A 16237-nucleotide genomic window follows, 5' to 3' on the forward strand; every position below is an offset into this window, starting at 1 on the left:
CCGTGGGAAGTGGTGTCCATGGACTTCATCACAGACCTGCCTGCGTCCAGGGGCAAGACAGCAGTGTTGGTGGTGGTGGACCTTATGTCCAAAATGTGCCACTTTATACCGTGTGCCAGAGCGGTATCGGCAGAAGAGACAGCCAAACTGTTTGTTGACCACGTATTCAGACTGCATGGCTTACCTTTAAGGGTTATTTCGGATCGTGGCCGCCAATTTGTTTCCAGATTCTGGAGGCGGCTCATGAACCTCCTGCAGGTGGAGGTCAGCTTATCAACGGCTAGACACCCGCAGACCAACGGACAGGCGGAGAGGGTCAACGCCATTCTGCAGCAGTACCTGAGATGCTACGTCAGCCAGAGACAAACAGACTGGGTGGATCGCCTGCCACTGGCGGAATTTGCCTACAATAATGCAGTGCACGTCTCCACAGGGGTGTCGCCCTTTAAGGCCAACTACGGGCGCGACCTCAGATCTTTCCCGGAAAGGGAGGGGGAGGAGGAGGAGGAGGGCCCACTGGCAGAGGATTGGGCGGAGGAACTGGAGACGGTGCACCAGCAGCTCAGAGAACACTTGGAGAGGGCCAAGGAGGCGTACAAGAAGGGGGCAGATCGCCACAGGCGACAAGGGGAGGTCATCAGGGTGGGGGACAAGGTCTGGTTGTCCTCGGAGGGCCTGCCCACCAGAGGGAGGTGCAAAAAACTGGAGCCCAGACGGCTGGGCCCCTTCACGGTCACGCAACAGGTCAACCCGGTAGCCTTCAGATTGGCACTACCAGAGGACATGAGGGTGCATCCAGTGTTTCATAGATCGCTGCTGTCGCCGTACAGGGAAAGTAGCAGGCTCCGAGACAGCGAACAAACCCCCGAGGGAGGGGGGGAGAGGGAAGGCAGGGAGCAACTCAATGAGGCCACGGCCATCCTTGATTCACGGAGAGGGGTGGGGGGCCTGGAGTACCTCATGGCATGGGAGGATGCTCCACCGCCACAGAATGAATGGGTCCCAGCCACTCAGATACAGGAGGAATTCTTGGTGGAAGAATTTCACGCCCTCTTTCCCCACAGACCCAAGCCCTGGCACATGGAAAGGGAGGGGGAGGGGGAGGGGGAAGGAGTAGGAGTACGGGAGAGCAGTTCACCATGGAGATGAGAAGCGGAGTTTGAGGAACCAGAGGAAGAAGTATGGGCGTCGCCGAGATCCACTCAGTCAGAGGAAGGAGCTGACTGGCAGCACATTTTTACCCCCACCAGCTCTGACGCCACGGACTTTTTGGGATTCCAGTCCTCCCAGGCGGAAGGGGGGGGGGCGAGAAGGACTGGGGGGAGGTGTTCACACCAACGGGCTCGGAAAGTACTGAGTTCTTAGGCTTCCAGTCGTCACCGACACAGGGGGGAGATCTGGGGAGGGGAGAAGGGGAGCTTGGGAGGGGGGTGGATGTGAGGGACAGAGGATATCGCGAAGTCCCTCCCCTCCTGAGTTCAAGCCCATCCCCGAGCACAGGGGAAAGCAGAGAGAGTTCTGATTCCAGTGGGGAAGCAGGAAGTCGTGTCCGAGGCTCAGGCAAGGTAGCGGAGCCAGGGTCCCAGGTGGAACAGGAAGGGGCAAATAAGGGGGGGAGACCCATCCCCCAACTCCGGAATTACGCAGAAAGAGGAGAGGAAAGAGGATGGGTCTGCCAAAGCTTTTGTGTTGGAGAAAGACGCGCCAAAAGCCATTCGGAGGTTCTGAACCCGACTGAACACATCGCTCCGTGTAAATAGCAATGACTTCAGCACTGTAAATACGCAGCACCAATAAAAGAATAAAATGCAGAGCTGGGTAGAGTCGTTACTCTGAAGTAGTCCGCTCCAGCCACTGTGACAGGTATCATGTAAGGAACCATTCATGGGACTTAGAGGCTTAAGACTCCTCTTCCCACAAGCCTCCAAATTGTACTATATCTTACTTACAAGGACTCTGAAGCTTGGAAATAGATCCCTTCAGGTTTGCAGATGCACAAGTCACTGGGTGCTAGCTTGAAATGAAGCTGTTTATCCTGTTTTGCAAAGCCTAGTGTATAGCAATGATGGATCAAGAATCCTGGCAGCTGTTCAATGCCTCTATTAAGTCTCTCGGCATGCTGAGTGTGAACTAGAGGTTTCCAGAAGTCTGAGCAGAATCAGACTGACTTGGGAGTTCATGCAGTTAATGAAAGTGCTAAGCTTTCTCAACTGACAAATCTGGCTCCCGGGTATTTACTTCGACTGTACAGGGCTAGTGCTTGTAGGATGCTGGCTTCTTGTTCAAAAATTCACCTGCAATCATGAAAGCCCCAATCCTTGGGCAGCTGAATTGTACAAAAATGCATTGGCTTTCCACACTGCTTTAATACATGGATGTGATAAAAAGTTGGTTGATCTACGCCCATTTCATATCTTCCAGAGATGCTGTGGAAACTTAAGGGATAACAACCCTTTTTTTCTGTGGGCTTCTCACTGTATAACTAATAAGAAGTTCTAGTTACAGGTAGGTAGTTGTGTTGGTCTGGTATAGTCGAAACAAAATTAAAAAAAATTCCTTTCAGTAGCACCTTAGAGACCAACTAAGTTTGTCGTAGGTATGAGCTTTCGTGTGCATGCACACTTCTTCAGGTACACTGAAACAGAAGTCATCAGATCCCCACATATAGTGAGAGGGTGAGGAGGGGCCGGACTGTTTATGGCTGCATTTGGTCTTACAGGAAGAATTTATGACTGTTTACGACTGGTCCCACAGGAAAAGTAAGGGGTGAGATGGTGAAAGATAGCTTTATCATGTATAATGAGATAAGAATCCAATGTATTTATTTAGACCAGGTTTCACCATCATTCTCCGGCCCCTCCCCACCCTCTCACTATATGTGGGGATCTGGTGACTTCTGTTTCAGTGTATCTGAAGAAGTTTGCATGCACACAAAAGCTCATACCAGTGACAAACTTAGTTGGACTCTAAGGTGCTACTGAAAGGATTTTTTTTAATAAGAAGTTTTAAAACTCGTTGAGAATCTCCTCAATCTCTTCCCCATCTCCAGGGTGCCCAGCATTTGATTCCAAACATCCTTGTAGTTGGGCATGGCCAGAGATGGAGCCAGGAACAGGTTACAGCAGGGAAAAGGAACCTGCAACTCTCCAGGTATTGTTGGACCCCCAATCCCATCAGCCCCAACAAGCATGGTCAATGAGATGGCGTTAGTTGAAGTCTAGGAACATCAGGAAGACCACAGGTTTTTCTATCCATGGATTAGAGTTTAGCGGGCTTCAGGAGGAGCAGAGCAAAGAGCATCCCATGCATGATAGTTATGGTGAAGTAGGCCACTGTTCCACTATACACTATGTGGATGGAGGTGATGGTAAGAACAATGCTCACAGTTGCCATTGTTAAGTTGCCGCTTTGCTCTCTCATCATGCACTTCCGTCTATCTCAGCTAAACATTTGTGTGTGTGCATGTGCACGCTGTGGAGGACGCACAACAACTATACAGTGCTGTGTGTCGTGTAGCAGCTTGTGAAATGATGAACTGGGGCTGAGCTCAACAACCTGGCTTTGCACAAATGTATGTGTTTGCCTACTTCAAGCATGCTGATATGGTGACGATGATGCTGCCTTTAGTCAGAAAAAACACACACCTTAGTCTTAACAAAAAATACTGCTTCCCAGATTTTATTTTTAGTTGGTTTTTTTGCAATCAAACACAGAGATTCTAGCAACTGTCCCAGAGGCCATAAAATGGCCACTAGAGCATCTCCCCTGCCCTGATAAATTGGCAACACAGCCTCTCTGCACATGCGCGCACACACGCACACTGTAGATTGAAATGTTGCCACCTCTTGCATATGGGTAGGTTATTTGGCATAGTATGTGAACCTGGAATTCAGAGAAAATAAGAAGGGTCCAGATAAAGCAGTGCACAAGACAGTCTCCTGTTTCTCATGGTGGTCAACTAGATGATGATAAACAACAGCAACAACATTCTATTAATCACCTTCCATAAACATTTCAAGACTAGGGTTGCCATACATGGGAAACAGTGTCTGGGCAGAAATCACTGAAATGTCTTGGTAGTGTAGGTTTTTTTTTTCAGGGTGGGGGGGAGCTCAGCAACTTTCGTGTCTGGATTTTCACCTTTTGAAATATGGCAACCCTACTCAAGATGATGTACAAAATTCAATAAAAGCTGCTGAACCAGCTAAAAATTACAAAATAACATCAGATGGAATACAAAGTAGACCCATGGCAAAGCCTTGTTTGTCCAACTGTGAAAGCTTGTCAGGACAGAAATGTATTCCTGTTTCTGGAGAGTGCAGATAGTGAGCAACTGTCAGATCTTGACATGCGTGTTCTTCCAGAGAATGGGGGCAACCACACTAAAGGTCCTGCTCCAAGTTACTCGGATTCCTGTGGAAAGTCCCAAAGCATTAAATGCAGGCAATAACCCCCTCCTGCTGTTGTCCCCCAGCACCTGGCATTCAGAGGAAAGCTGCCTCTGTTCCTGGGGTATGGCTTGAATGTGCATGCAAAGTTTTACTGCCATACTGTACCTCAATTTGCACAATAGCAATGTGGTTGCAGAATGTAGTTTTTAGGCAAATCTGACTTGCAACTTGGACTTTGCAGATCTAAATATTTGTTTCCCATTCTACAGAAGCAATGCAAACTAATTCCGAAGGGATACCAGCCTCCTGATTGCTTGATATACTGCAGTCTGCCTGCATTTTACATGAAACCCAACTCAAGTCAGACAGCCCAAGACACGATTTATCCACTTAGTCTACAAGTAAGTGGATCGTTTCCAGACATAATTGTTTGTAAAGCAGGAAAGTTGCATAAACCTCAATAGATTGTCAAGTCATGACAGCAGGCCACAATAGACATCCCAAGGTCCACTGGCATTTCAGCACCAGCCATTTCTGTCCATATCAGTTTAAGTGTCAGGTTGGTGCAATTTGCATTGGGGGAGATAGATGTCATCTGATCTGGTGGGCTCTAATGGACTTAGGCCAGCTGCTCTCATTGGATGTGTATTGTTGAAAAGCCCCAGACCTGTAGTATGTGCTTCTGACCTTGAGGGAAGCCCCAAGGCTGTTGTGGTTTGAAGGAAAAGCAGAAGACTCTGAAAGAAACAGCTAGGAGGGGGCAATGTGTGTGCAAAAGGAATGTGGGTCTTTGTAAACACAGACAGATCACAGTGGCTCAGATTTGTGAGTTTCTTGGGTACCCCCCCCTTTAAGCTGTACTTACTATTTTATAATGTATAGCAATTTCTAATGTGTCATAGCACAGAAATCAAATTAACCACAGCATCTGTTCACCTGGGCTTTTGAAACAGGAATGTTGACTGGAATTCCAGCAGCTGGTATTGTTTGGGTGTTTTTTGAGATGCAATTTTAGATGTTTTTAATTATTATATGGATTAATACTTTCTATGTTGCACACAACCCTGGGCTCTTATAACAGTAAGAGGAATGTAGAAATACAGAGAAATCATAACATGGTGTTGTTGTTTTTAACCATATGGGTGGTATTCAGAAGAGAAGAGTTTGGATTTGATATCCCACTTTATCACTACCCGAAGGAGTCTCAAAGCGGCTAACATTCTCCTTTCCCTTCCTCCCCCACATCAAACACTCTGTGAGGTGAGTGGGGCTGAGAGACTTCAAAGAAGTGTGACTAGGCCAAGGTCACCCAGCAGCTGCGTGTGGAGGAGTGGAGACGTGAACCCGGTTCTCCAGATTACGAGTCTACCGCTCTTAACCACTACACCATACTGGCTCTCATTCAACAATGTTTTACTCAGAGTAGAGCCATTGAAATTAATGGGTATAAGTTAGTTGTGTTCATTCATTCCAGTGGGTCTACTCTGAGTAAAGCTTAGTTGAATTCCACTCTATACATGCTTAATTAAATGTGAATAGTCCATAAATTATATGCCTAGGGAGACTTATGGGAAGTTAGATGCCTAGGTCTAGGACATCAGGTAGCTGGTGGAGCACATTAAGTTCCTTTTTGTATGTGTTACACCCTTCCGACATCTTGCCCTCCCTCCTCCATGACCTCATTGCATCTTGAAGAAGAGGGTCAGTGCTAGGAGGGAGATGGTATTCTTTCACAAACTGAATCTAGTCCAAGGACTTCCCGTTTTTGAATCCTATGCCAGAAGTTCTCTTCTGAAGCAAATAGTTAAGATGCATAGATTTGCATGAATTAGATTCAGATAACATTTTATTACTGTGTGCCACCAAACCTCTGGGATGCAGTTATAGGTATTAGGAATACTTTGATGCAGATGTGCTTTGCAGAACCCATATGAGATGGTTTTTGTGAGACGATCAAGTCTATTAGAGACCTCTAATATTTCTCAAAAGCCTTTGACTCACTCCACAATACCTGCTCTCTGCTCCCTTCCTTCTATAACTTCCACACTTTTCTGAATCCCATCACCTATCCTGCTCTTTTGTCTCCTCCTTGTCCCATCTTCTCCTCTTGATGCATTGACCTCCCTCCCTCTCATCTCCCACTTCTTCAACAAAGCCCCTACTTGAGATTCCTGCTCTCTCTTTCCTTATCCATTGCCATTTGACATTCCCCAGCTCCAGTGTTTAGGGTCAGTTGCTGATCTTCTTCCGTGTCTCAGCACATTCTACCTAATGAATATTGTAAGCTCCTCTGACAGGGACCTCATACCATCTGTGTTTTGTACAGAACCTAGCATCTGGATACATGCTTCATCATACAAGGAGTTATTATTTGCTATTCCATGCCATTCTTGAGAATAAAAGACTTCAAACAAGCTTTGACTCAGACTTTTGCTGTTTGATATCCATGCAGGCAGTAGGCTTTGTAGATCTGTCAATATTTAGGATATCACACAGCCCCAAGCTTTCAAAGAAAGGTCACACCGATTCATTGATGTCAAAAAATATATGTATACTGAAACGGTAGTAGGACTATTTCTTGTTAACATGGAATCCTGATATCTCTAACGAGAGAAATAACTGCTACTTACAGCCTTATCGAGGGCTTCTTCTGCAATCCATACACAAGCAGTTTGGACGTGGCCAAAAGCATTTGCAACTTCACAAAGCATAGTGAAGGAAATGCCGCACTCCATTATCACAGGCATATTGATTGGCAGAAAAGCGCAGGATCAATGTGTTAAGAACAGGCTTGCCTAGTTTGTGTCTCACTCTAACAATTGTAGCTCTGGGATGGGAAAAGCCCCCTCCCCCCATTACTCTCAGAACCTTTAACAAGCTGCAGCTCCCAGAATTCTGTGGGGGAAGCCATGACCATTTAAAATGGTTTCAATGCATTGTGGTATGTGGCCATCATTACAATGCAATCCTAACACCATGCCTACACAGAAGAAAGTCCTGTGGAATTCAGTGGGGCTCACTTCCAAGTAAGTAGGGTTAGGATTGCAGCCATAGGTACATTTAAGACTCTCTCTCTCTCCCTCTCCCTCTCTCTCTCTCTCTTTCTCTCTCTCTCTCTCTCTCTCTCTCTCTCTCTGTGTGTGTGTGTGTGTGTGTGTGTGTGTGTGTTTCTTCTAGGATAGCAGTTTCACCTTATGCTCTTGCATTATATTAATTCACGGAAAATGGATTCAAGCTACAAGAAAGAAGATTCCACCTAAACATTAGGAAGAACTTCCTGACAGTAAGAGCTGTTCGACAGTGGAATTTGCTGCCAAGGAGTGTGGTGGAGTCTCCTTCTTTGGAGGTCTTTAAGCGGAGGCTTGACAGCCATCTGTCAGAAATGCTTTGATGGTGTTTCCTGCTTGGCCGGGGGGTTGGACTGGATGGCCCTTGTGGTCTCTTCCAACTCTATGATTCTATTATTCTAACTGCAAGTCTTGAGCTTCATCCTGCCAAAGTGAAAAATAGTTTTCCCATTACTTTTGACCAGAGTTGCATCAATTATTATCTGGATGTGGTTTTTCCAGCAAAGGCACGGACATTCAGCCTGAATGTGAAATATCTTTTCCATCACACCAGTGTTTTGCTGTTTGTTAATTGTCACCATTGTGTGTGTGTGTGTGTGTGTGTGTGTGTGTGTGTGTGAGAGAGAGAGAGAGAGAGAGATAATTCATCTAAATGAACTTGTTTTTTTTAAGGTTGTGCTTGCTCAGTTTCTACAACACTCGCAACTTTGGATAATTATGGCCACTAGACATCTACATGAAAACTTTTGCAGTTGTGTGACCACTAATTATAAGCCGTCATTTCCCCTGCTTATTTTCCAAACAGATGGGGAAAGTCAAAATGTTAAGTAGCTTCATCTTCTCCACAGGGCTCTTTTGAAAGCTATAAACTTCTGGATAGCATCCAGCTTTCCTCTAGGGCATTACTTCTTGTGTTTCGCCCCTGTCGTGTGGAGGGCAACACATAAGCAAAGTTAAGCAGGACTCTGCTTAATTGGCACTGCTCTCTCTCTCTCTCTCCCCCTCCTCCTGCCTTGGCTCAGCAGAAGTGTGTTACTCAAAGTGGGTTGATGTTTTCAGTATATGTTGGGTTCTAAAATTAAAGCCTGAAATTGTTGGCGATTTTCAAGCTTGTCAGTGTTTATCCATTCAAGGGCTTACTCACAGGCACGAATGGCCTTTTGTGGCAGGCTTTGCACATTCTGATTCTGTGCATCTTTGTAGCTAGCTGTCCACACAGGAGGATAGTTTTCAAGTCTTTCCCCTTTTTTTTTCATTAAAAAAATGGAATTAGAGTAAAATATGTGCCGAGCTTGTACAAAAGATATGCTGAGAAAGACGTTTGCATAATAATGTACATTCATAATGTTGGAATTGAACTTCATGATGGAATTAACAAATAGTCAAATCTGACGTGACTCTGTTGTTCTGATTAAGTTACTGGGGGAATTTACCTTCACGGTACTATAGAATGATTTTATCCTCATTGGGTGCTGCAAGGTGTTAATGAAGACTAGCACCATGCCCTCCTGTTGAGAAATGGGGAGGTAGTCTGTAGTCGTGTCTAAGTTAACTATTCTGTATGTATTCATGTTTAAGTTCACCAATAATAGCTCAGTTGGTTAGAGCGCGGTGCTGAAAATGCCAAGGTTGCAGGGTCGATCCCAGTATGGGACATTTGCATATTCCTGCATTGCAGGGCATTGGACAAAATGATCCTTGGGGGCCTTCCAACTCTATGATTCTATGTTAGAAATGGAAACCTTCTACTGAGTTTGGACAGTTTCACAGATGCTGGATTCTCAAAGCATTCTTATTCCTGCTTATCAGTACTTCTTGGTTTGTGTAGAGCTTGCTTCCAGACTACAAGGGATCACTATCAACACCTGGCCATCCTTCCCGTCTGCTATGCATTCTCCCCAGTGCCATTATTCTATCTAATTGGAATTCCTTTAATGGAAACTGTAACAGAGAAAAGATGGATGACACAGCTCCAAATATAATGGTCAGCAGGTGAAATGTTGGCATTGATCTCTACCAGCTGCACAGCTTCGATTATGATGGCCTGCAGTATGTATTTAATAGGCATTAATGTCTCTTGCTTATTGCCTTACTGAGGTATTATGCAAGATACATTGGTAGCCTCCCTCCAACCCACCCACCCATATATTTTCCATTTCCGTTCGGCGTTTGGTAAACCTGAGATTAGCATTATTGGTTTTAAATCATACAATCGTAGAGTTGGAAGAGACCACAAGGGCCATCCAGTCCAACCCCCTGCCAAGCAGGAAACACCATCAAAGCATTCCTGACAGATGGCTGTCAAGCCTCCGCTTAAAGACCTCCAAAGAAGGAGACTCCACCACACTCCTTGGCAGCAAATTCCACTGTCGAACAGCTCATACTGTCAGGAAGTTCTTCCTAATGTTTAGGTGGAATCCTCTTTCTTGTAGTTTGAATCCATTGCTCCGTGTCTAGTATGCTGTGCTAATTACCGTATGTTTCTTCCAACTAACCCCACAGTGGCTTCCTCAATTGCTGAGGTGGTATTTGGGAGTCAGTGATCCTTAAATGTCAGCTTAAGGATCGAGCTGCAAGGCTTCAGTCCTTTGGCTGCAGATCTTGTTTTTTCCCCCCAACTGTCTTTGTACTGTTAGTCTAGCTGGTAAGAAAGTAGGGGATGTTAAAGATTGTCCTGTTCTGCTTAAATGAGAGAGAGATGAAAGTAAAACAAGTTAAACTAATGCCACTTTGTTAATAACTAACAGCTTCATAACCATTGCTTTGGAATTGTAAGGGACCCCCCCCCCAAAAAAAGCAGTGCAGTTTTGAAATTAGTGATTAAAATCAATGCAGTTTTGAAATTTTCAGGCCACTATCCGGACTCAAAATGGTATCCAAGTGTCTCGAAACAAATATTTTAAAAATCACTGCTTGATCTTAGCATCATACAAACTTTGGTTGTGATAACTTAAGAGGTATCCAAATGCATAACAAACAAACAAATTTGTCTCACTGGAGGAGTCCCTTGAAAAAAAGCTCCTCTCTTCCCACAGAAACACTTATGGGTCTCTCTCTTAGGTCACTGGGTGGGTCCCATCCTCCCTGCCCTGCCTAGCTCTGGTGCTAGTTCCATGTGTTCATTTCCGCCCCTCTGCGATCTTTTCCTGTTGCAAATGGAATATGAATAAAAATGACTAAATGAATGGAATTATAACCTACTATTGGAGAGTATATAATACAATTTGAAAAAATCAACTCAACTGACCCATCCACATCAACATGCTGAGCAACAACAAAAGGGGGATGAATCTGGAAGAGGGCAGAGATAAGCAGTCCAAAAATGAAAAAAAAAAGAAGCTAATGAATTCAAAGGGAATGGACAAGACAGGGAAGGGAAGGGGAAGGGAACTGGTAGGATAAGTATGGCCCCCTAAACTGTACAGGAGGTGATGTTAGGGGTATATCACTGCACAAAGAAATACGAGAAGACCTGCCATGTGGATGCCCTGGGATTTTGATACTGATGGACAGGGCTGAAAAACGGATGGTCCTCCAAATGTTGCTGGTCTGCAACCCCATCAACCCCTTGAACCTTGACCTTGTTGACCAGGGATGAAAGGATTTGGGTTCCAACACTACCTGGCGGGCCACACATTTCCCTGCTCTGCTGTAAGAGAACTGAGGAGTTGTGATTTCAATGAATACATAGCCTCCCTTGATTTGATGTCCCGCTTTATGCTCCCTCAGAGGCCAGTGCCCATTGTGAAATACTGCTCTTGATAGCTAACCCCCCTTAGACACCTCTTATTATTTTAATGGGAGAAATGTAAGCACTTTCTCACTTGCCACCAGGACTTTAAAGCATTCAATTTTGACTGGACTGTGAAGAGAGAAATTCCATATAACAGGGTGGAATGTGGTAACACTTCTGATGGATAGGGCCTACAGCCCTTGCATGCATTGTCCATAATCCCATGAAGGTCACTAAGACATTCCGGTAGAAAAAGACCATAATAGAGGATGTTTGCTCCATATATTATGGTGAATGACAAGAGTGTCCAATTGCAGCTGCTTCCTTCAACACACATTTTTCCTGCAGCACACATTTTCTGTATCATTTTCAGTGTTCTGTACCTTCCCAGCTAGAGCAGGCAAAGCATGACAACTATTATTAATCTTTGGACTTTTCCTCTTTTCTTTCGAAAGCATGCATATTGAAATGTACCCACATCCAATGATTTCCCAGGAGAGTAAACCATCAGCTGAAAGCAGCTGTGTGGCCAGGAAGCAGCAGAAGTTTGTGCATTGACACCATCTGAAACTTTCCCTAATGCCCACTTTTTAATTCTTAAAAAAAAGAAAAAGTATGTTGCTTATTAGATGAAGCACAGTTGGAGTGCTGTTGCTGGAGAAGAAAAAGAACAGCTATAAAGTGGGAGGAACAAAGGGCTTAGAAATTGCAGCCTGAAGGTTGTTGCCCTCATTCATTAGAGGAATCTTGTATGCTTCAAATATTATAGGATAGAAATGGGGCGGGGAATCCACTAAATTCAAAATTTAGCAATATTTCAGAATTAGGATTTTACTCATCTTAATGCCTTATAGCACACTCCAAACTATTCAGTGAGGCTTATTTTTAGGTAAGTGGGGTTAGGATTGTAGCTTTTACTCTGTAAGACTCTTTGGCTACATCAGTTTCCAAAGGGTCCCTCTTCTAGTTTTGGTTTTCGTGATCAGTTCAGTTATGTAATATGAAGTATAAAAGAGGAGCATTTAGAAGTTGCAATTTCTAGAGGGAAGAGTGCCACCATTCGCCTCCCGGCAACGGGTGGCAAGGGTCCATGCCCTGTTAAAGACACGAGACGGTTCCTTTATTTAAGGCCAGCTGGCACAAACCCACTGCTAACACATCAGGACTTCTCCAGACTTACACGTCAACTATTCACGCCCGTCTTGCGCAAGGCCATTGCCTCATGGGGTTTAATCCAGGCGATTTCTCCGCCCACTCATTTCGTATTGGCGCTGCTACCATGGCTATGCACCTTGGCCTGTCATCAGAAAGGATTCCAGATTTGGGGAGGTGTAATTCTAATGCTTACAAGGGGTACCTACGGGCCCCGTGTTAGTCTTCATGGTCTGTCTGATCTCCGGCTGTCATCAATTTTTTCCAGGTGGTCCCCGCGTGGAATGTTTGGATAGCCGGTCACAGCATTGTGTACTGGGCTATTGAAAGGGTGATTGAAAGCATCGTGAAAGGGCGATTGAATTGGGTTTGGGGAGTGGTCTCGGCCTCCCAGAAAACGTCAGAGTGTCCTGGATTACGAGGCGGGCAATGCAGTGGAACGAACTCCTGCCAGCCATCCAGGCCAGGGCTGCTTCACTGGGACCCCCCGATGCATTGGTCATACAACTCGGGGAAAATGATTTGGCATACCGGAATGCTGTCGATTTGAAATGGAAGATGTTTGAGGACTTTGAAAGACTTTTGGTTGCTTTTCCAGGGATGACGCTGCTGTGGTCCTCTTTGCTTCAAAGGCTCTCTTGGCACGATGGGCGTTGCCCCAGTGCCCTAAACAAAACAGGGAGGCTCCTGGACTCCTTCGTGATTCGCAGGGTGCTATCGCTGAATGTCCAGGTGGTCCCGCACCCTGATTTGAAACGCAGTGAAGCAGCCCTTTATCGGGATGACGGTGTCCATCTCTCAGCACTAGGAAACAATATTTGGTTAGGGGATAAAGCATTGGTTGCGGGTGTGAGGGTATTGGCGGCGAGCCTTAGGGGGCTCGAGTGATGGTAGGCATTGAAAATTTGCATAAAAAGAAGAGGGGGGCAAGTTACGTCATCAGCTGCCCAGCAAATGGAGAAGTATTCCGTTAAAGGTTTCCGGGGGCGGAGCTTGGTCCAGAGCCTGGAGAGGTCAGGGCCGTAAGGCACGCCCCTACGGTGGCCACAGGAGGAGTTCCGGTAGATGTACATCACTGGGCTCCCTTCTGGTGGTTAATTTCTCCCAGACTCCAACACACAGGTTGGTGTCAGATATAGTCGGTTAGGTTCCAATGCCTAAGCCAATACCACTCAACATCCGTAATCAATAAAGTTGTGGCCTTATTCGCCCACTTAAAATCTATCATTTGTGTCCTGTGTCTTATTCTCATGGGGAGTGAGGGACATTGCCACACAATTTCTAGAGTCTGGGTGCTGAATAGGGATGGGGTTCTCTGTTCTGTACCTGTTTGTCTTTTGTTCACATTTTTTTTCCTATTGTGGTTCACATTTTCCTGCAAATTTATGAGTCTGGCAGCCCCTCAAAGCCTTTCTATCTGGCCCCAGACCACAATCCTTTCTTGGCCACATTCCCTCTCCTTAGAGGACATCCCTCTCCTTAGAGCACATCATTAGCATCCTCCTTGAAGATCTTTGCCTGGCTGGAATGTGTCCTTGAACACTGGTAATGTTTCCCACTTGGCTAGATGGAAGATGCAGGTGTCTTTGTGTGGGTCTGTGGAAAAACTAGCCTCCTGTAAGAAGGTAAGATTCACATTCATTGCTATGCCCACTTTCATCTCTGACCCTGCCCCCCACTGCCATACGGCTGCCAGGAGGTTGCTCAAAAAGGAATTCAGCCCTGGACCCCAAATGGTTCCCCATCCCTTGTTTAGCCCTTCAAACAAGTTAGTACAACCCCATGGGTTTCAAAAGGCTTAGCACTCTTCAGTTTCCCCAGCTGGAAATTTACCGATGATGAGAAAGATATACATCTTGCTAAGTCCTGTACATTTGAAAGCAGTGTTTTAAAATATTAGGCACTATAGATAATTGCATCCGAAGGGGAGGCAAGTGGGCCTTATTTATTTGCAACATTTCTTAAAATGATGTCTTCCCTGTGAAAATGATTCTTCCAAGGTAACGTCACTTTTTGTACAGTAAAATTAAGCTGAGGCTGTCCATCAACTTGACGCGCTGTAAATTGCAAGTTAAAAACAGTTCCAAAGCTGTGCATACATAGATATAGCAGACACCAATTGGGCACATTAGATATGCCAGAATCCATATTGTGAACAATATTGTGTGAAAATCTAGGACTGTTGCCTGTCACAGCTGTGAAAGTTCAAATATGATTTTTACGCTTAATGAATGTTCAATTTGGGTGTTATTAGTATCTGGACAGCAAGAAATGTTGTCTGTGTCAGTTCAGTAACTTGTTAATTCCAACCCACCCCCACCAAAGCTTGGAGTGCCTTTGTAATGTTACTACTGTAGCTCTAGTGTGAGTGTGAGGTCATGTTCGGGGGCATTAGTATCACTTCAGTAAACTTTGAAGCTGACTTGGAGAGTCCTGCTCAGGAAAATTATCTTCAGCGTTTCAAGAGAAGTAAAAAAAGAGAGTCATGAAAAGATGAATAACATCTCCTAGCAAGATCCAACAACAGGCTTTGAATGAGGAGGTGTAAAGTGATGCTCTTCTCCTCTGCCAATAAGATGTTTGAGGTGGTATGCACACTCAATCCAAATAATTATTCCCAGTCAATGAATTATGGGGGGCGGGGAGAGGATAGTTTTGATTTATTCAGTTGTGCTAGGAGCCAGCCCAAAGGGGTAAACCAGGCATAGGCCAACTCGGCCCTCCATATGTTTTGAGACTACAATTCCCATCATCCCTGACCACTGGTCCTGTTAGCTAGGGATGATGGGAGCTGTAGTCCCAAAACATCTGGAGGGCTGAGTTTGCCCATGCCTGGTGTAAACCAATAGATGCTTTGGAAGCATCTGATCTTTGACCTCCTTCTCCAGATAACCTATAGTTAAGCCCCCAAAATGGAGTAGCCACCCTATCCATCTATTTTGCTCAGACATCTGTTTTGCCTTCTTGTTTACATGGGTATTGTTTGAAAAAGCAATTGAGACTTTTGATCAGCATGGGAGAAAATGGCTCCTATGGAAATATTTTTAAATGTAGAAAAAGCATCTTCGGGTGATAAAAATAAAGATGATTTTGAGACCAAAAAATGGCACAGTGTAATCCTACATGTCTACTAGGAAGTGAACCCATTGAGTTAAATGTGACAAAATCTCCAGTAAAAGGGGGAGGGACAGATTTACAGAATAATAATAATAATAATAATAATAATAATAATAATAATAATAATAATAATTTATTACTTATACCCCGCCAATCTGGCTAGGCTTCCCCTGCCACTCCGGGCGGCTTCCAAAAACATTAAAATACATCAAATATCACAGATTAAAAACTTCCCTAAACAAGGCTGCCTTTAGGTATTTTCTAAATGTCAGGTAGTTGTTTATCTCTCTGACCTCTGATGGTAGGGTGTTCCACATGGTGGGTGCCACTACCGAGAAGGCCCTCTGCCTGGTTCCCTGTAGCTTTGCTTCTCACAGTGAGGGAACCGCCAGAAGGCCCTCGGCGCTGGACCTCAGTGTTTGGGCAGAACGATGGGGGTGGAGACGCTCCTTCAGGTATACTGGACCGAGGCCGATTAGGGCTTTAAAGGTCAGCACCAACACTTTGAATTGTGCTCGGAAACGTACTGGGAGCCAATGTAGGTCTTTCAAGACCGGTGTTATGTGGTCTCAGCGGCCGCTCCCAGTCACCAGTCTAGCTGCCGCATTCTGGATTAGTTGTAGTTTCCGGGTCACCTTAAAAGGTAGCCCCACATAGAGTGCATTGCAGTAATCCAAGCGGGAGATAATGTTTTTGTGCATCATTGCAACATGAACAGCCATTATGGGTTATGAACTTTACCAGCACAACCCAGTCAAAATTAAGCATATTTTATG

Source organism: Zootoca vivipara, chromosome 5, assembly GCF_965207765.1.
Source record: "Zootoca vivipara chromosome 5, rZooViv2.hap1.1, whole genome shotgun sequence".
NCBI classification, from domain to species: domain Eukaryota; kingdom Metazoa; phylum Chordata; class Lepidosauria; order Squamata; family Lacertidae; genus Zootoca; species Zootoca vivipara.